General features: G+C 42.1%; 1 long non-coding RNA gene across 1 annotated transcript in view; it reads left to right on the top strand.

Annotated features, from left to right (window-relative positions):
- LOC116995712 overlaps positions 1–18,327 on the top strand; it is a 78,153-nt gene that overhangs the window by 45,747 nt on the left and 14,079 nt on the right. Inside the window, exon 10 of the long non-coding RNA XR_004417771.1 lies at positions 10,523–10,604. This is a non-coding gene — a long non-coding RNA (uncharacterized LOC116995712). The remainder of the gene's footprint in view (positions 1–10,522; positions 10,605–18,327) is intronic.

Here is an 18,327-nt window from a genome sequence, read left to right as displayed (position 1 = left end):
AAAACCCAGCATTTATGCAGTTGTTACAAATTGGTTACTCTGTTGCGTGGCGGATGGAGCTGCTCTGTGCAGGCAGCACAGGGGGTGGGGAAGGTGGGGCAGCTCTCTCCTGCTGGCCCCACGGCCTGGGGGGAAGGTGGGGGGCTCCGTGCTGCTGGCCCTGCGGCTCGGGGGGAGGCAGGGGGCTCCGTACTGCTGGTCCCGCAGCTCGGGGGGCTCCCGTCCCTGCGTGCTGCTGCCGCAGGAGTGGGGTGGCTCCATCCCCCCCTCCCACTGCCGCCGCGGGTGCCGGCAGGCTCTGTGCTCCCCCTGCCACCGAGCAGCAACGCCGAGCTGGGCCACCCAGCCCTGTCGGCAGCCCTGAGCCCACACGGCCGAGCCGAGACAGTAAACCCCGCCCTGCCGCGATTCTGTTACTATTTGGCAACTTTGTTGCACGCGGGTCCTCCCTGCGAACGACAGAGCGGCTTATACTCAGGTGCGGCTTATTTATGGACAAAGAAGGAAATGTTTGCCAACACCCAGCGATGCGGCTTATACTCAGTGCGGATTGTATTCATGAAATTACTGTACTCCATTATCTTCCCTCCGAATCCCATTAAGTGTTTTGCATTAAACCCTTGGTAGTACTTGTTCTACTCCAGCATCAATTTAACAAATCAGACAAGGTGTTGTACCATCCCAGTGTGAGCACTGGCATATATCAAAGGAGTGATAAATTATCAATGTCCCTCTGATACCACTCTGATTTTCGAAGTCAGCACTTTCTAGAGGCAGTGCAACAGTGGCAGAGCAAGATGTGGCAGGGGCCCATCTCCAGTTCCCTGGCTTGCACACCTGGCAGTATAAAGTAAATTATGGCAGCTGATGGCTGCTCTCCCTCCCTCAGAGAGCAGCAAGCAGAGACTCACCAGCCAGGTTTCTGATCCTCTTTTGGAGGAGGATCAGTGTTGGAGAGCAGCTTCCTGCTCCACCGCATCTCAGCTCACCCATCCATCCTCCCTTTACACAATCCCTCAGTGGGATGCTGCTCCAGGTTCACCCCTGCCTGTTTTCTCAATCTGTATGAATGTTCAAGGTGTTGGGATGCCAGTGAGACAATGTAAACAGTGCTGAAGTACTAAAGAAAATTAAAATATTAACTCTCTGGTGAGAGACTGAGCAGAAGGTAGTATTGGTGGTCTAGGCAAAAACACACAGGGAGACATTGGGGAAGGACTCATTCTGAGAACTATGTGATGATGTGTAGATTATTTTGATCAAAAAGTCCCTTAGAAATCAACATACTATGCTGCATTACAGCATTACATTTTGTTTCTTCCAAGTAACTGTTGCAGCAAAATCAGCAGTGCTTAATTTAGTAGTGAATCAGCATTTCCATTCTCCTTTTCCCCCCTTTCCAAACTTAACAAGAATTCTGTGGAAAAGAGTCAGACATTACCAAGAAGCAAAGACATTCACAGGTTATGCTGAAATGAGCACATATTTGAACCAGCTTTATCCATCCTTGCTTTTAATGGGGCTCTGAACTCAGCAGAGGCTGTTAGGTGCTTTTGTAATACAGATTAACAATAATACTGAAGTTCCTCCCATATCTCAGTCCTCCCAAAGAGAGAGACTTAGGCTAAGACACTTTAAAGCTCTCCTTAGGCTGTTGAGTTCAGTGTGAAAATGCATCCGTTGCCATCTCACGTTAACACTTTTGGCTCTAGAAGTGGGGGCCTTTTGCTTTCTCTACAGCTTGTCAGATTATGGAACTGAGGCAACCATTGATCCCTGAAGGATAAAAATCAGTGGAAGGCTCCTTAAAAGAAAAATACAGTATATTCAAACAGCATTAGAGCAAGTCCTCTCTTTGTAGTTTGAGATGTTGAAGGTCAAGTGAAAAAAAAAAAAAGTAAAAAGAGTCCTACATAAAAGTTAAAAAAAAAAAAAAGTTTAGGCAAAGCGGCCATTGCCAAGTTAAAGTAGAAATAAAAAAAAAAAAAACCTTTAAAACTTTAAAGCTTTTCCTGGTATCTGTCCTTTGTTTTTACAATGTTAGCTGTTCAAAAGGGAAAAAAAAATAATAAGCTACCTGCTTTCAAACTCCTGTATTAAGGTGTTGATAGTAAATAAAGTGTGTCTTATTTACTGCTGAAGAGCAAAAATGTCAAGTTCATAAAAGACCAGACGAAAACTTCAGGAAAATCATTGTTGAGGAATTCTGAATTATGATCTAATTGAAGAGAATGTTATCATTTTTAGTGGAAGTCAGGTCCCCGTATCTCTATAGAAAAAATAAATAAATAAAAGACCAGCTTAGGAAACTTTAGCGTTAAGCTGCTCCTGACCTTAGCTGTAATTCGAATAACACTTTGCAGTGGGATTGGGGAAAACTGGAGAACCTGGACATGCCTTTCCTGGCTAGGCTTGTGAATTACTTCCTTGTCATTTCTTGTGTTTTATCCTAATAAATTATATCAGTGAGGCAAGACTTGGCATTTCTACATAAGTTGGAAGGAGGCTTTGGCTGGTGGGGGCTTCCCATGGTGGGCAGGAGCCGGGAATGGGGCTGTGTCTCTTACATGGAATTCTGCTCCAGGAAAAGCCAGCTCTGCTTCCAGCCAGGCAAATCATCAATCGTCTCCTGAAGGCTCTGGTCCTGTCCTCCTGGAGAGGGGCCAACCTCCCCTGGCTCCAACCCCTGCATCCCCCTGTGCCCCAGGGATCACCATAGGGGACCCAGCCCAGAGAAAAGGAGAGCATACAACTCACTGAAAACTGTAAAACTCAAATGAGTGAGAGAGGACTTGGGGAGGAAAAGAACCTAGTGAGGTTTTGCAAAATGTCTATTAACTTCCTTGCTTGTGGTCCTGATGTCAGACACTAATGTATCTAGAAATCAATTATTTTCTTTATGAGCAGACTTTTAAACAGCACCACTTTGTTTTGTTTTGTTATGTTTTTTGGTTTTTTGTTGGTTTTTTAAAATATTGTACTTTAAGGAGGCTTCAGTCTTGAACAATAACAATGGGATCTGGGTTTAATTTGGGTTCTTTTCTCTTGACAAGCTCTTTTTGCCTTATTTTCAATACCTGCTATTTTTACTGTACTGAGCTGGGAGAACACTGAAAAAAAGAGCTGAAGAACTTTTTTGTTTGTTTGTTTTTTCCCATACTTACCTCTGGCTTTTTGGCCATGCTCATGATATGCTCACTTTATGCCTGTCAATTTAAATGAGTTTTGTTTTAATTTTTATACCAGATAAGTTCACATTGTGGTCTTCAAAAAGGCCAGGCAGAGAGCTTCCCAGCGTTTCCAAATAGCCTCTTCAAGTGGAATCACTTACTGCAATTTAAATATTCAAGCACTTTTATTTTAAAGTTAATATTGTTTATAGGAAACAAATGCAAATAAGTGGTAAAAACCTTTTGGTATCAGGTCATTAAAAATCCATTCTTGACTTCCTGCCCACAAGTACATCTTTTTTCAGACCTGTCACCCATTTCATTTAAGCACTTAGCTTTCTCCTAATGAATGAATTGGCATTTCATATTACCTTATTATCCTATAAAGCAAAATGCATACTCAATAACATTAACGGTAATTTCTCATAAAGACACATTATCGATCCGGGTGCTACCTGTAAGCATTGAAAATTGCAGCCTGCACACAGAGCTTTTCACATCTGGGCCTGAAGAATTAAAGAAAAATTAAATTTGACAGCAGTAAATTCACAGGCACAATCTAGGCACCAATTTATATGCAAAATGAAATGCTTTATGAAAATTTCCTCTATTTTCTCACGGAGATTTGGGAAAAAGATTTCGCTAGATGCTTCTTTCTCTAATATCCCTCTGCTTAAATATTATACTGCAGTCACTGCAGACTCCCTTTGATGTATAAATAATCAAGTTAAATTATGTGCAGCAAGGAGACTAGTGCTCTGCCATTCTTATTTTACAAAGTAATATCTACCCTAGAGGGTCAAATTTCCCTGACAAATTCTTAATTACTATGTTGCAACAGAAGCAGAATCTATTTGTGCATAAATCCCAGGCATTCCCATGTGGTAAGTAACTAATATTACCAACCATTTCACTTGGCCTGTTCACTGAACTCCATAATTAGATAATACTTTTGATGATGGTACATTTGAAGTCTTAATCCATTTAATTTTTTATGAGATTTTTTTTATTTTAATAGGGATATGTTAGTGACCGCTGCCTATTTAAAAATCATTAAAATTCTGTCCACAGCAGTAATAAAGATTAAAGATTACTAATATGGCATTCATAACCTTTCTGGTTTTCTAGAAATCTGGGGCTTAAGGTAAATGTTAAAGGTCATTTAATATGTTAGTCAGTAATTATAATCCTGGGTAATAGGTTCCTTTTCTAATTATCCTGGTATAAAAGTCCTATTGTTCGGGTCTTTTCTTCTGATTTTCTTATTTGGGTTTTGGGGGGAATGAGTAATCCTGGAATTAAGTTTCTGACCATTGATGAAAGTAGGTAATGCACAATAATTAACTGGATAAAAGCCATATGTTTGAACACTGCATAATATCTTGCCTTGAAGTTACTTACAAAAGATGCAGCATCCCCTTCCAGGAGAAATAAAGCAGAAAGGTCACTACAGAGATTAATACCTTTCTTTATTTTAATATCAAACATTGACAAATAAGATAAAGGCTTTGTGAGCAGGCTCAGAAGAAAGTGAGAGTGGTGAAACACGAGATGGGAGAGAATCCCAGAAAAGTCTGCTGGTCATTCCAGAGGCAGGACAAGGAAACATCCTCCTCCAGGCCCTGATTTGGGAAAAGCTTCAAGGATGAGGGTCATGGAATGCAGCACACCCTGTGTACCTGGGATGCAGCTGGGATCTGCACCTTTTGTCCTGTCATGCAAGTGGCACTGCTAAGGCTTGCTGGAGAAAATGTTTTCCCTTCTGCTCAGCCCAAAATAAAATAAATCTGTGTGACTTAGAGACACACCTGCTTTCCACAGTTTGGATATTCTGCAATGCTCTTCCTCCCTTGTCTAGAGGGGTACATAGATAGATGGACCCTTCTAGATGTAGATAATGAATTAAAAATTTTTAAATACCAGGACCTGAATTCTGGAGTAATGACTTAAAAACATATTTGAGTGCAAGGTATTTGATTTTAAATGCAATTTTAACCTCCCTGTAAGTTAATTGTGTCCTAAAATGCTGTCTTAGATCACAGTGCCCTGCTGGATCAGCTTGGAACCTGCAAGGGATATAAACCTGCAAAACCTAGATTTCTGGGCAAACATCTTCCTGTGAGCCGTGCATCTCCCACTGCCAGGAGTGCAATAATGCCCTAAATGCAGGAGGAAAAATATAAGGGAAAACTAGGGCAACAGTAACAAAATGTCTTTGGAGGTGACCCACTCTTTATAGTGTTTTTCAATTATATCACAATACAAACACATAATAGCATTAAAAACCCTCTCAATGTCACAAACTCTTGTTTCAGCAGTAATTATATCTCACTAGCTGGCTTTGGGCAAGTCACCAAGGCCGTGCTTGAAGGGCATCTGCAGGTCATGATTTTTCCATGGGGCCACTGAGTAGCTTCTTGAACTGCAGATTTGTGCTGGAGCTGGTGTTCTGCACTTTTTAAAATCAAGCCTCCAATGCCTTAGCACAGAAGTAGAAAAAAATGTTGTCAAACCTGTGAAAAATCTAGTCTTAGTATCTCCATTTTAAAAGGATGGCAGCGATAGGATCTGTCGAGGTGGTATGAAGTTAAAACGATCAATTTTTCTAAGGCATTTCCCTTTACAACAGAAAGGCAACTGCCAGTATTCCAGTTGATAAAACCCTGAAAATCAGAGCTCAAATCTTCTTTCAGCAGTCCTTTATTCTTGAAGATTTAGAAATTCACAGCTTCTTGTACTTAAAGATATTTTGAAGGAGCTAAAAAGCAGACTGATGAATATAATTTAACTATGATTGGTGAAATTTCCAGAATGCTAAATCAGAATTGTATATAAAACCTTGATTAAGAAATTAATCTCTTATAAGTGTTCCCTTCATACTGAAGCCCAAGTAGCAAAATCTGAAGCTTTCCTGTAAAGAAGCAGTAGCTGACTTAAGAAAAAGTTCAACTTCCTGATTTTATCAGTAAATCCATGTGTGCAGTCTTCTTTCAGAGCTTTAATTTTTTAAAATACTAGAGTGAAGAGTTTGTTAAAGTTTAAATTCTTTTATACTTTTCTGCTTTTTTAAAGGAAAATAAATGCAGCAAAATCTTTGTATTGACACACTCGTAATTTATCAATTCACCAACCTTCTGTCAGATAAAACTCATGGGCAATTCTCATGGCTGCTTCTGAACTAGAGAGCCACTCAGGTGACAAATTAGCCAACTCAGGTGAAATTACTAATGGTTCTAAATATTCACAGGAACGTTTCCACCTAAAGAGGCTATTATCAAATGTTAGCTCTTTAGGGTGCATGCCTGCCCAGGAACAGAGCACTGGAAAAGGAAGATGTGCAGATTGTGCATCAGCAGATGAGGTTGCAGTCACTGCAGTGACAGCCAGGCACTGCTTGTCCCCAGACCTGTGTGGCACACCAGGGGCAGGCATCTCTGAGTCATCTCAGCTCCAGCCAGCCCTTCTCAAAACTTGGAGCAACTTCGAGACTTCATCTGATCTGTATTTAGTGAAGGCATTTTGCCCTCTCTTGATTCAGGATGCTCTGCCACACCTCCTTCCTAGATCACACCTCCCATGCTGGTGATCAAATGGAATTGGACCTGCTTTGCCTGTCCCAGCTGTATTCTGTGCACAGAGGACCCTTGTGGATAAACCACATCTTGCGCAGTCACAGCTGCTAAAGGGCTGATGCAAAATGCCTCTGCAAAGCATAAAAAAGGAGATTTGGCTTATGGGATATTTATTTTTACTGTCTTGATCTTTAGTATGCCTCTTCAGAGAGTTTTCTTAAAATATTTCTCATTATTCTGCAATGTGAGTGAAAAGGGTAGCTAGAAATTTTATATTTTTCGGTCATCTGCCACTTAATTCAGCTGGGAAGAGGAGCTGTTTTTCATGGGGCTGGGGAGGAAAGATCCACAGTGAGTAATGATTGAATACAATGGAAACCTGCATTCACAGCACCTTCTTCCCATCTCTAGCAGTGGGTGCAGCCATGCTGCAGATGAGTATTCATGGTAATTCCATCAGCCAAAAAGTCAAACTGCTCAAAGTCTGTGCATGACTTTTAGGTGAGGCACATGTCATTGAACTTCATGGTGCCTTCTTGCATTTTAATCTGAGTATCCTGTTCCAGTCAGCAGCAAACCCAAGGAAAAGTAAATTTAACCACAAAAAAGAGCTAATTAGATTTCACAAAGTAACTTCCTTAGTAAAGCTTTGAGGTTTGCATTTGGGGTCTGGCCAGCAAATTTTCAAAACACCTTTGCTCATCTGGTAAGAATTAGGTTGATAGCATCTAAATGTATGATGTTTGCTATTTCTAAGTTTAGGGCTGTAAATGAGAAATTCATATAAAGCCACAGCTGGAAACTCAGAAAAGATACAATGAAGCACTAATTATTTTATATAGTTTATTTTCTCAAAGTTTTAAATTCTTCATGTAGAATGGAAGAGAGAATAACACATAGTATGTTTTAAACTATTCTTTAATGAAAAAACTTCTTAAATCTTAGATTTCTTTTACAGCTCTGCATACCTTTTTCACGTTTTTCTTCTTTAAAATAAATTGATGATTTTCTCCAGTGCATATGACCTACTGCTACACCTATTTATATGTCTAGAGAATCTTGAGGTTGGTAAGACTATATAGGCACAACTTATAACCTGTCTTAAAGATCTGGGGGTTACTTCAACAACACAAACCAACATAATCAGAACTACCAAAATATGTTACCTTAAGTCACAGATTATTACTTGAAAAATGATACAACTGAAAGAAACATATTCCAGTGGCCTGTAGCCATCTCAGAAACAGCAGAAGACCATACCAAAATGCACATTTTCTGTGAAAAATTCACAGAGACCTATGCAGGTTGGTCTGTCTTCAGTCTGAGGCATTGAAATCTAAATTCAGGTTTAACACACTTTTAATAAACAATACATCTTAATATAATATTCCTATTTAAAATGTTAAATTACTCAGAGAGGGGTAAAAAAAATCACAACATTTAATTAAGTGTTCATTTTTTTCTACTTGAATTCCAAAATGTAAAAAAAAAAAAATAATAAAAAAAAATTATTCTGTTTTATTTTTAGTAAGGTGATGTTTGCTTTTTCTTCTTCTCTTTTATAAAGCTCACCTTCAAGCAACTCCTTACCTCTCAATCATCTTAACAGGAACAATTCTGAAACTAATTGCTGTAGCTGCGTTTGGAAGAAGGAAAGCAGAGTGACATCTGCCAGACACAAAACCCTCCTCTTGGTGCCTTATAGGCTGGTGGGGATGAGCAAGGCTGGCCCCAGAGAAAAGAACTGTATGAACTTTGCTAGAAATGCAGAGTTGTGGTCTTTTAGTGATTGCTTCACCTGTTGTCTGCTCCATGAGCCATCCTGGGCTGCGAGTGCCTTTTTCTTGTGGTTTTGAGGCAGGAGCTGAAGGAATAATGCTCAGCACTCCTGAGTTCTGGCAAAGTGGGAGGCCCTAGCAGAGAGCTGGCATTGGGGACTTGCTGCTGAAAAGTGCTGGTGTACAGAAAACTGTATATTAAATGTCAGCAGAGTTTTGTGACTTGTAACAGCTCTGGTAAGAGAGGAGCACAGTGCAAACTGAGGTAAGGGTAGGAATCACAATAAATAATGCAAGACTGGTTACATGCAGAGGTGCTGGAGAAAAATAGAAGACACTCAGAGAGGCAGAGGAGTCACTGGAGTAGTGATAATGAAGAATAATAATAATAAAATAAAAGATACTAATAGAACTTTTGTTAGATAACTAAGTACAGTAATTTCATGATTACAAGCTGCACTGAGTATAAGCTGCACTTCCGGGGTGTTGGCAACGTTGAGGTCTTTGTCCATATATAAGACGCACCGGACTGTTAGCCGCACTTTCGTTCGCAGCGAGGATCCGTGTGCAACTTTCACAAAGTTGCCAAATAGTAACAGAATCGCAGGAACACAGGGTTTACTGGCTCAGCCCTGCTCAGGGTGGCCACCAGGGAGCAGCCCCAGCCCCGCTCGCCACTGCTGCTGGGAGGCAGGGGAGAGGTGTGCCCGGCTGGTGCCACCGGGAAGAGGGAGAGGGGCGTGCCCAGCCACTGCCGCCGGGAGGAGGGAGAGGAGCGTCCCTGACTGCTGCTGCTGGGAGGAGGGAGAGGGGCGTGCCTGGCCAGTGCCGCCGGGAGGAGGGAGAGGGGCGTGCCCGGCCATTGCTGCCAGGAGGAGGGAGAACGGCATGCCCAGCCAGTGCCACCGCCACGCCCCCCGGGGCCGGGTAGCGCTGCCACTGTCCCGCTGCCCAGGGCCACTGCTGGCTCGGACTTCTGGGTTGGGAAATTTCCAAAATTTGTTCATATATAAGCCTCTCCTGAATGTATGCCACACTTCCGGTTTGGGAGCAAAATTGTAGTCAAAATGGTGCAGCTTGTAATTGTGAAATTACTGTAAACTGTCTGATTGCTGTAACTGAATAGTCAAGAGTGAGCAGATAAGTGCTATTACCTACATTAGAAAAGGCAAAGATCTGCATTCCCATTATTTTCCACCTCTAATGGAATGCAAATAGCAGAAATGCAAATACTAGGCATCTCTATTGTACCACTGTAATCACCTCGTGTTTCTGCTTTTTTTGGTATTTAAAGACCAACAGAACTTGATCTCTTGATAGAAATTCAGGTGGGTTTTGCCTACAGAGATTGCTCAGCTTCTGACTCAGCATGACAATTGTGACCAGATTCTTTTCTTCTCTTTCTTTGTATCACAGCAGTTAAAAATCACCTTTCAGATACCTCCTTTTTCCCCAGGCTATAAAATACTATGAGGGGGCAGAGGAGAGATTATTCAACTCAAATGAAAAAAAAAAAAAAAAAAAAAAAAAAAAAAAGAGGAGGACAGAAAGCCCAAATTCCAGCCAGTTTTGGCTCTTCTGATTGCATACAAATTTCCCAGTAGGACACAGTCTCTAATGGCCCTGCCACATCACCTAATGCAGTTGTTTCTTGGCTGTAGGAAGTGGTGTTTGGGAGGTGTGGAGGTTCCAGACTGCTCCTACAGCAGGAATAAAAACAAAGAGCATCACCGGCTCAGCTGTGGTGGCAGTGTAGCTGTGGATAGGGCTTGCCTGGAGCTCAGGTACCCTCAGCACTGCTCAGGACAGGTGATAACGGCACCAAAGGTCTTTTCTTTACTAGTCCCCTGATTCCTGTTTATCCTCCTGAGGGTGGAAGTGGGAAGTGAAAGGACTGAAACCTGAAATCTTTACTTCTAAGGATGCCTTCACTACAGCCCTTGAGTATCGCATTGGGTCATTGCCTATTTGACAATTTTTTCTTTTTCTTTTTTTTGCCCAGGAGATTTCCTGCCTGTAAAATTGCAATGGAGCACCATAAAAATTATTTCAGTGCTTTAAACCCCTTCTGGAATTGTATAGTGGTAAGTATTATTTGTATGCAAAGACCTGAAAAGGGGCTACTTTGTATAATCTAAGGCTACTCTATTGTGTTTGTTTTGTTTGTGTATCTGGATCACCGCAATAAATGCAGCTTAGAGAGCAAACATTTGGTAGCTTATTTTGGTGCTTTAAAACCTCACAGGTGTCTAGGTATATGCAGATGTGAAGGAATTATTAAACTTTTTAAATAACAGGGAAACCTTTCTGTCCAGAAGAACTGGCATCCATACATTTAAATTTTATATACATGCATACTGCCACACTCTCTTTCAGCTAACCTTTGTGTGAGAGAAACTTGTGCTGATGTCAAAGGAGGACATGAGCAGCTGATGCTGGTGCCTGTTGGGTGCTGCTGGGTTTGTCTCCCAGCACCAGGCTGGCTTCCCTCACTACTGCCAGTGACCTTGCAAACAGCTCCGACAAAGGTCGGAATGGATTCATTGATCAGCCAGGCCAAGCATATGACAGTCTGTGCCTTAATTGAATCCCAAAAGGGGGCAGCCTGGGTTTTTATTACAGAGGCCAGACGATAGCACTCATTAAAAGCTCCACAGACTGTGTGGTTTACTAATTAGTTTATTATACAGACACCTTGACGATGGGCAAAGTTGTCATTTTGCCCTTTATCGCACAGGGGATGTTGTTAAAAGTTTAATCAGCTAACACTGACCAACTTAGCTTGGCAGGCTGTGGACAGTCATTACCGAGGTCACCCCTGCTGTAGCAATTCTGACAGGGTCACAGCATGAATCTCCAATAAAAAGCACGTTACATAAGGTAAGAGTGCACCTGAAAGGGAACCAGGAAAAGAGATGTGCTCAGTGGGGAGTGGGAAACAGATGGACTGTTAGGACAAGTGAAGCCTGTTACTGCTTCTCTTTGCTTACATTGTTTAACATATGCTTTTTGGAAATATGGGGAGCTCTGAGCTATTGCTGTGATATGTTCATTAGAGCACAAGGTACCCTGAACCAAGTGCTCTGTGAACAGGCACTAAGTGGCTGGCTCTTGCACAAGCAGGGACGATTTTGCTAGCTAAGCTAAGCCTAACACCCAGGTAATGTGCGGATCCAGAGTGATGAGAGAATTCACACCGGGAGAACTGGAGATTGAGACAGAACCGGTTTCTCTGCAGTGTTGCTTTTCTTTCCATCCCAGATTCCTCTTCCTTTGCAGAAGAGACTGATGGCAGACCTCATTGTGAGGGGAAGAGGAGGGGCAGACACTGATTTCTTTACTCGTGATCAGTGACATGACTTGAGCAAACAGCTGTGTCAGGGCAGGTTTAGGCTGGATGTCAGAAAAAGGTTCTTCACCCAGAGTATGGCTGTGCACTGGAACAGGCTCCCCAGGGAAGTGGTCATGCCTGACAGACTGCAAGAATATGGTGTAATTCTCAGGGTGTTCTGTGCAAGGCCAGGAGCTGAGCTTTGGTGGTCTTTGTGAGTCCCTTCCAACTCAGGAGATTCTGTGATTCTACATTCTGGGTAGTTCTGTAATGTACTTTGAGTATCTTTATTGTATGTTCTGGGTAGTTCTGTAATGCACCTTCAGTATCTTTATTCCCTGCAGGTGTGGGAACGTGCTACAGCTCAGAGAAACTTTTCATAAGGTTACCTTTACTCAGTTTTATTACAATGATATCTGGAAGTCCCAGCAGTGTTCAGGACCCATTAATACCCAGTCTTACAAAAATAAATACCCTCTACTAGCTCTGTATCCAAACATATAGTGTGTAATTAGATATGTCAGATTAAGGATGGTGTAAAAAAATGAGGAAAAATGATAAAGGTACCTGATCTTCTCTTTAGAGTCTGTTTCACTGAAACATAGTACAACTTGATTTTTTTTTTTTAAGGAACCTAGTTAAAAATAGCTTGATCTGTCTTTCAATCACACCTATGAGGCAACTTCAGACAAATCTTAGACTGGATATGGGTCTCAGTTCCTTCAGGTCTTCTGGCAGTTGGTATTTTTCACAAATGGTGGCAGGAGGGAACAATATTAAATTATTCCCATGAGGGAAAATTAGGGAACAGAGCAGTCATCCCTTCTCCTTCATCTCAGCTGGCTGGCAAATCAGTCAGTCAGGGTGCCCAAGTGCCAGATCAGCCATGGAACTTGCTGTCCCTTGTTGAGCCACAAAAAACATCAGGGGACCCAGAGCGGATGGGGTAGAACACCAGAAGAAGAGCTTATCTGAGAGTAGCATGGGGAAACTTCATCATTTCATGTGGAAGGACTGGGGAGGTTGGATGACAGGCACAAATAAGTTTAGAGCAGCCTCTTAAGAATGGGTTGGAAAGAAAAATAACTCGTTTAGATTGGTATCTGTAGAGGACGTGGGGTAAAATTTCAGATGAAATAGCATTTTGTTAATTTCTGTAAATAATGGAGAAAATAATTTCTTTGGGTGTACAGCAGTGTGGCATGAAAAGAAAATCACTTTCCAGTCCTGAGAGGATCTTGACAGAAACAAAGTAGATGTGATCCCACGCAGAGTCTCCTGAGACTGAATTTCTTTTTGCAGGGACAGGAGTACACTCTCATGTTTCCAACAGGAGTAAAAATGGCCTCAGGTAGTGCCAGGAAAGGCTCAGTTGGACATCAGGAAGAATCTCTTCACTGAAAGAGTTACCAGATATTGGATTTCTCATTTCAAACATTATTCACAGTCAGCAGCTGTAATTCCAGAGTTTCAGTTCCAAAACTAGAAAAATGTATTAGATATATAGAATATGTTATCTTCTGGGAGCTGGAGGAGGAGTATGAGATATGCTGGATTTGGTTTACTCATATTTTTGATGTTTTATTTGGACACAGCTGAAATTATGGCTTTGGAGAATAAAATGGAGGATTTGGTCATTGACTGTTACAGAAACTTTCACATGGAATATCACTGCATATTTTTGAGACAAGTTTCTTCCAGCCATATTCCACTGAGAATTGCATCACACACAGAATGAAGGTGGAAAGCCAGGAAACCAGTTCTCTGGTTCCACTTAGACATTTATTTTTTCTGCTACAAATGTCCAGTGTATCCAGTTTGATGCTCCATCTTCATGGATGACATGAATGGGAGAGGCCAAGTCAATTGTGTTCTATCTGGCATAACTGAAAGACTGTTCCAGTCTCATGCAACACAAAATATGACCTTGAACAAACCAGAGAAGTAAACTCTGGTACTGTTTCTCCTGTGCCCAGGGCAAGAATTTTGTCAGACCACTTGGTTGCTTTTTCCAGCCCAGAGATCCTGGTTCCTCTGCCAACAAAATAAGTCCTAACATGGGGGAATTCACACACCTGAAAATCTCCTGCTGTTCTGGAGCCGAGGTGTGGAGATGGGCCCAGAAGGCTGGTTTCAGCATCACTGTCCCAAATAAATGCATACAGGCAGGTAGAGTGCAACCTGGTGTGCCTCAGTGCATACTATTTGTTTTCATTTGAACATTAGCATTAAGTGCAGTGGCAGCAGATTTGTATCTGCCATCAGACTGGGTAAAGATCAAGGAGTTGCACTTGCAATGTGTCCCATGGCAGAGTGTGCAGTGAGGGGCCCACCTGTGTGACAAACACAGCAGATGCACCTGTCAGTGCTGAGGGCAAGAACGGACTGAGAGCATTTCTCAGACCCTCAGCTTGCTGCCCTCAGCACAGCTCCCTTACCCTCAGTTTTTACCAGCTGAATTGGACCTGTGCCTCTGCTCAAAACATGAATCCGTTCCCATTCGTCACTCAGGAATCAGGCTGGAATATATTGCAACACTGGGTCATGTACAATGGAGGTACCATTGCTAGTTAACATGTCTTGGTAGTCACCCCAGGAGTCTTCTCACAGTGACAGATTGCCCTGTTACAACTGCACAGGCAAATGCTCCATCATTAACTCACTTGAAAAAAAAGCTGCCTTAACTGTGAAACTAAAAGACTCCAACTTTCCCTTTTGCTGTAGCTCCCTCAGGCAATGAAGGAATTTGCAATGTGTGTCAATGAGACATTTGAAATCTCACACATTTAAATCGTCCCGACTTCAACAGCATTTTAAATACACTGAAACCAGCAGCATTTCCAAATTCAAACACTTACCAGTTTCCTTCCCACAAGCTTGCTCCTATGAGCCTCAAAGGCAGTAGAAAATGTTATTATCCAAACAAAGCATCTCTCTGTAACTGAATTAAATATAAATCCATTAAAAAGAGAGAGATAATACAATAATTAATACTTTGTACTGCTATTTTACCTTTCTATTGCAGTCTAAAGGTATTAATTCAGCCTTAGCCCACCGTTTCTTTTCCCATTTAATAAATAGAAAAATTGAGGCACAAAGGGGAAAAGTGATACAACTGAAGGCACAGGGCAAATCAGAATCTGGGCATAAAATTCTGGAAATCTGGTTCTCAGTGCTGCCTCCACCATTCCAGAGCCAACCTTCCCACAAGGCAAACACACAGTAGATAAATGGTACCACCAGCAGGGTTATGTGAAACTGAAAATCAGCAGTGAGTCCTCAGTGCCCACATGTCAACCTCAGAGAGACATGGAGGGAAAACTCCAAGCACCCACATAAACTCAGTGGTGGGCACATTCTGGTGACTTCCCCACACCATGTGTGGTATTCCTGACTCCACGGTAAGGAAATTCCATGATCCATTTCCTCCAGTCTTTGACCATGGGAGTGGGTGAGGAGCTCCCATGAAGTTCAGCAGTGAACTGTGAGGCTGCAGTTAAACAGAGAATAGGAGTCACAGGATGCAGCCCAGGCAGGGATGAGCTGTGCTCTGGCTTACAGGATCAGCAAAAAAACCTTTTAGGAGTGCTTGGGCATAGGAGAAGCACCCAGTACCAGGAATTACCCCTCTGCCCTCACACAGACATAAATCCAGACTGAGCTCAGCCCTGTTAGACCTGTTTATTCTCCAGAGGGGTTTTACCTAGCACAAGCTGGCTGCCCACAATGCCAAACCAGGCTTTTAATGATTGCTTGTGAGAACTCAGGATGACAAAGCTTTTCATTAATCACCCATTCCTCATCAGTCTCTTAATAGATCTATAAATGAATAAATATCCCAAGGAAATTGCTGCTTTAAAAAAGTAAAAAAATTGGTTACCACTTTGAATATTGACAGACACGAGAGTTACCTTTTAACTCCGGAGTCATTCAACTTTTGTTGGAGTGTTACATAAAAGCTTTTAATTTACCGAGTACCTTTTTGTGAGTCGAGGGGATCATTTGTGACTAATGAAGAGCAAAGAACCTTTTAATAATAGTGACAACTGGCTTTGATATTAATATTGTCTCAAAAAAGTTCTCTTTTGAAGTCTCTGAGATTATGAAAACCCTTTATATTTTATCCAACCGTGTTAATAAAATTGCCTTGCCTACATAATGCTCTCTCCAAAGCAAAAGTAATTTTCCCCCATTTAGTTCCCCATGCTGTCCTGTGGATATTTTTATATGCATTTTTTTCTCACTTGTCATTTTTCTGTGCACCAACATCGCTAATTTTTTTATTAGTTTTCAGAAATCATACTTAAATGAAAACCCAAGTGTAATGCTCTATTTCTTACGAGAACTTGAACACATTTCCTTACTTGAATACATTTTCTATCCTTAGAAACGGAAGCTTTTTTGCATGTCATAAATATTTCTTTTTATTTTTTTAGGGAGGAAGTAGGATGGTGGGGTGCTGAATGGAAGCCTTCCTATGGAAAATATTAGTTTTGTAGAAATTATGACAGGAGAAGAGAAGGAAAACATTAATCTATTTCAGTTTCAGGGGTGGTGTTCCATGAACAATGCTATGTAGATGTTACTTATGTATGCTAGACCCTTAGATCATGTCATTTATTCAGGTGGACATGGAGTTAACCAATGCTAAGGGGAGATTACTTCAATTTTGTTTGTGAGTTCTGTGTCTCTAACAAGCCTGTGAGATTTAAAAAAGTTTGTGAAGTCATAGTGAAACAAGACATGTTTCCCAAGTGATAGACACATCAATCTTTAGTTCCACTAAAGGGGACCAGCTACAAAAGAGTAATGTGAAAAAAGTATCCCCAGCAAGCATTGAAAACAGTAGAACAAACATAGTTCCTCTCAGGTCTAACTGCTGTCCTCACTTAGTCTTTCATTTTTGAAATGAAACCCTACTCAATTTTCCAGTCATTTTCAGAAAAGGTTAGAGGTTAAAGCAATACATTTGCCTAAAACTCTTGTTGAACCAGGACTGCATATGATGTATTGAAAGCCATGAATCATTTGAAGCATAAACCAGAAAAAATCCCTTTTCTTCTTGTTCTTTTTTTTTTTTCCTTTCTTTTTTCTTCTGCCCATGATGTATTCCCTCCAGCTCTTCCTTAATTAGGAAGTTAAGACCAGTAATTCGTCTCCAGTTGCTTCCTCTGAGCAGAAGCAGCAGTAGGGACATTGACTGAGCTCCAGACACACAGCAATGTGCTCCAGCCCTGTGGAGGAGATTGTCATCAGTCCCAAAAAAGAATGCTATCACACTTGGAACACGTTCCCAACAACAGACAACCCAGCAGTCTGATCAGGATGGAAACAGGAAACAAACCAATTCCACAATCTTATGCTGATTTAAGGAGAAATCAGCTTTGATGCGTCCTTGATGTGTGAACCACGGCCCAGCTTTCCTATACCCAGTGAGGGTACAACCACTCAGGGTATAACCATGGCACCAGCAGGGTGTGAACCACTTCTCTCCCTCCTTGGGCTGCACATGGTCCAGGCAGATCCAGTTTGCTGGTTTGACTTTAGCAGTTTTTAGTTGGAGAAGAGGCTGGGAGTTTTCTGCCACCTTTCAAAACCCTGGGCATGTGATAAATATAATTTTGACAGAGAGAGAAGTTTGCTCAAGCACGGGCCTCAGCTAATGTTTATGGACAAGTTTCTAACAAAGGGATGGCAGGCTTGGCCTGTGACTCAGCCCTTCCCGTCTGTGCAGGCAAAGATAACGGGGGGTTCCGAGGGCCAGAGAGCTCCTGTGATCCACAGGAGCCGCAGCATCCTCAGAGAGTCCTTCACCTCCAGTGCAGCTCAGAGCAGGAGCAAGGAAGGGCCTGGGCAGGAGCCTCGCATGGGAGTTTGTGCAGGGCCGCCTTTGGAATGGTTGTGTGCCACCAGAGCTGGGGCACTCTGCAATGAGGATCACTGGCTCTCTGAGGGAAACTTTCCCAGAGGAAAAAGCTGCTGATGAAAGTGGAGGGGGTTTGTGTGCACGCTCGAGGTTTCCTCTGGGTTTCAAGGCCTGTACAATAAGGGTGCCAGGGGGGGAGCAGGCTGCAAACCTGAACTCCCTGTGCTCTGCTCCTGAAAGGGAAGGGAGAGCATTAAAGGGAGTGAGAGTGACAGACTGACTGAAAGGCATTCTGTGTTCTTGCTTTAGGTCATAGCCATGGCTGGCATTGCAGAGCGAAGTCTGTCTGATTTAACATTTATCAACTTCTCCCTTCTAGTGCCATCTTAAGCAGGCCTGGAAATTTAGGGAGATAATGCAAAGGTACAGTCATGGCTATTTGGTTTTTGTCTTTGGCAGTTTTAAAACTTTTGAGGTATCAAATTACTCTTACAGATCCTTTCCCTCCTGTTCCTTAACTTCTCCTCTGCTCATCAGGCTGAAAAAGTAAAAGCCCTTCCATGTCACCAGGTTTACCCCAGCACTTTTACATGCCTTATTCCTTTGTTTA

This window comes from Catharus ustulatus, chromosome 4 (genome assembly GCF_009819885.2).
Source record: "Catharus ustulatus isolate bCatUst1 chromosome 4, bCatUst1.pri.v2, whole genome shotgun sequence".
NCBI classification, from domain to species: Eukaryota; Metazoa; Chordata; class Aves; order Passeriformes; family Turdidae; genus Catharus; species Catharus ustulatus.
This window is presented reverse-complemented; position numbering and strand designations above follow the sequence as displayed.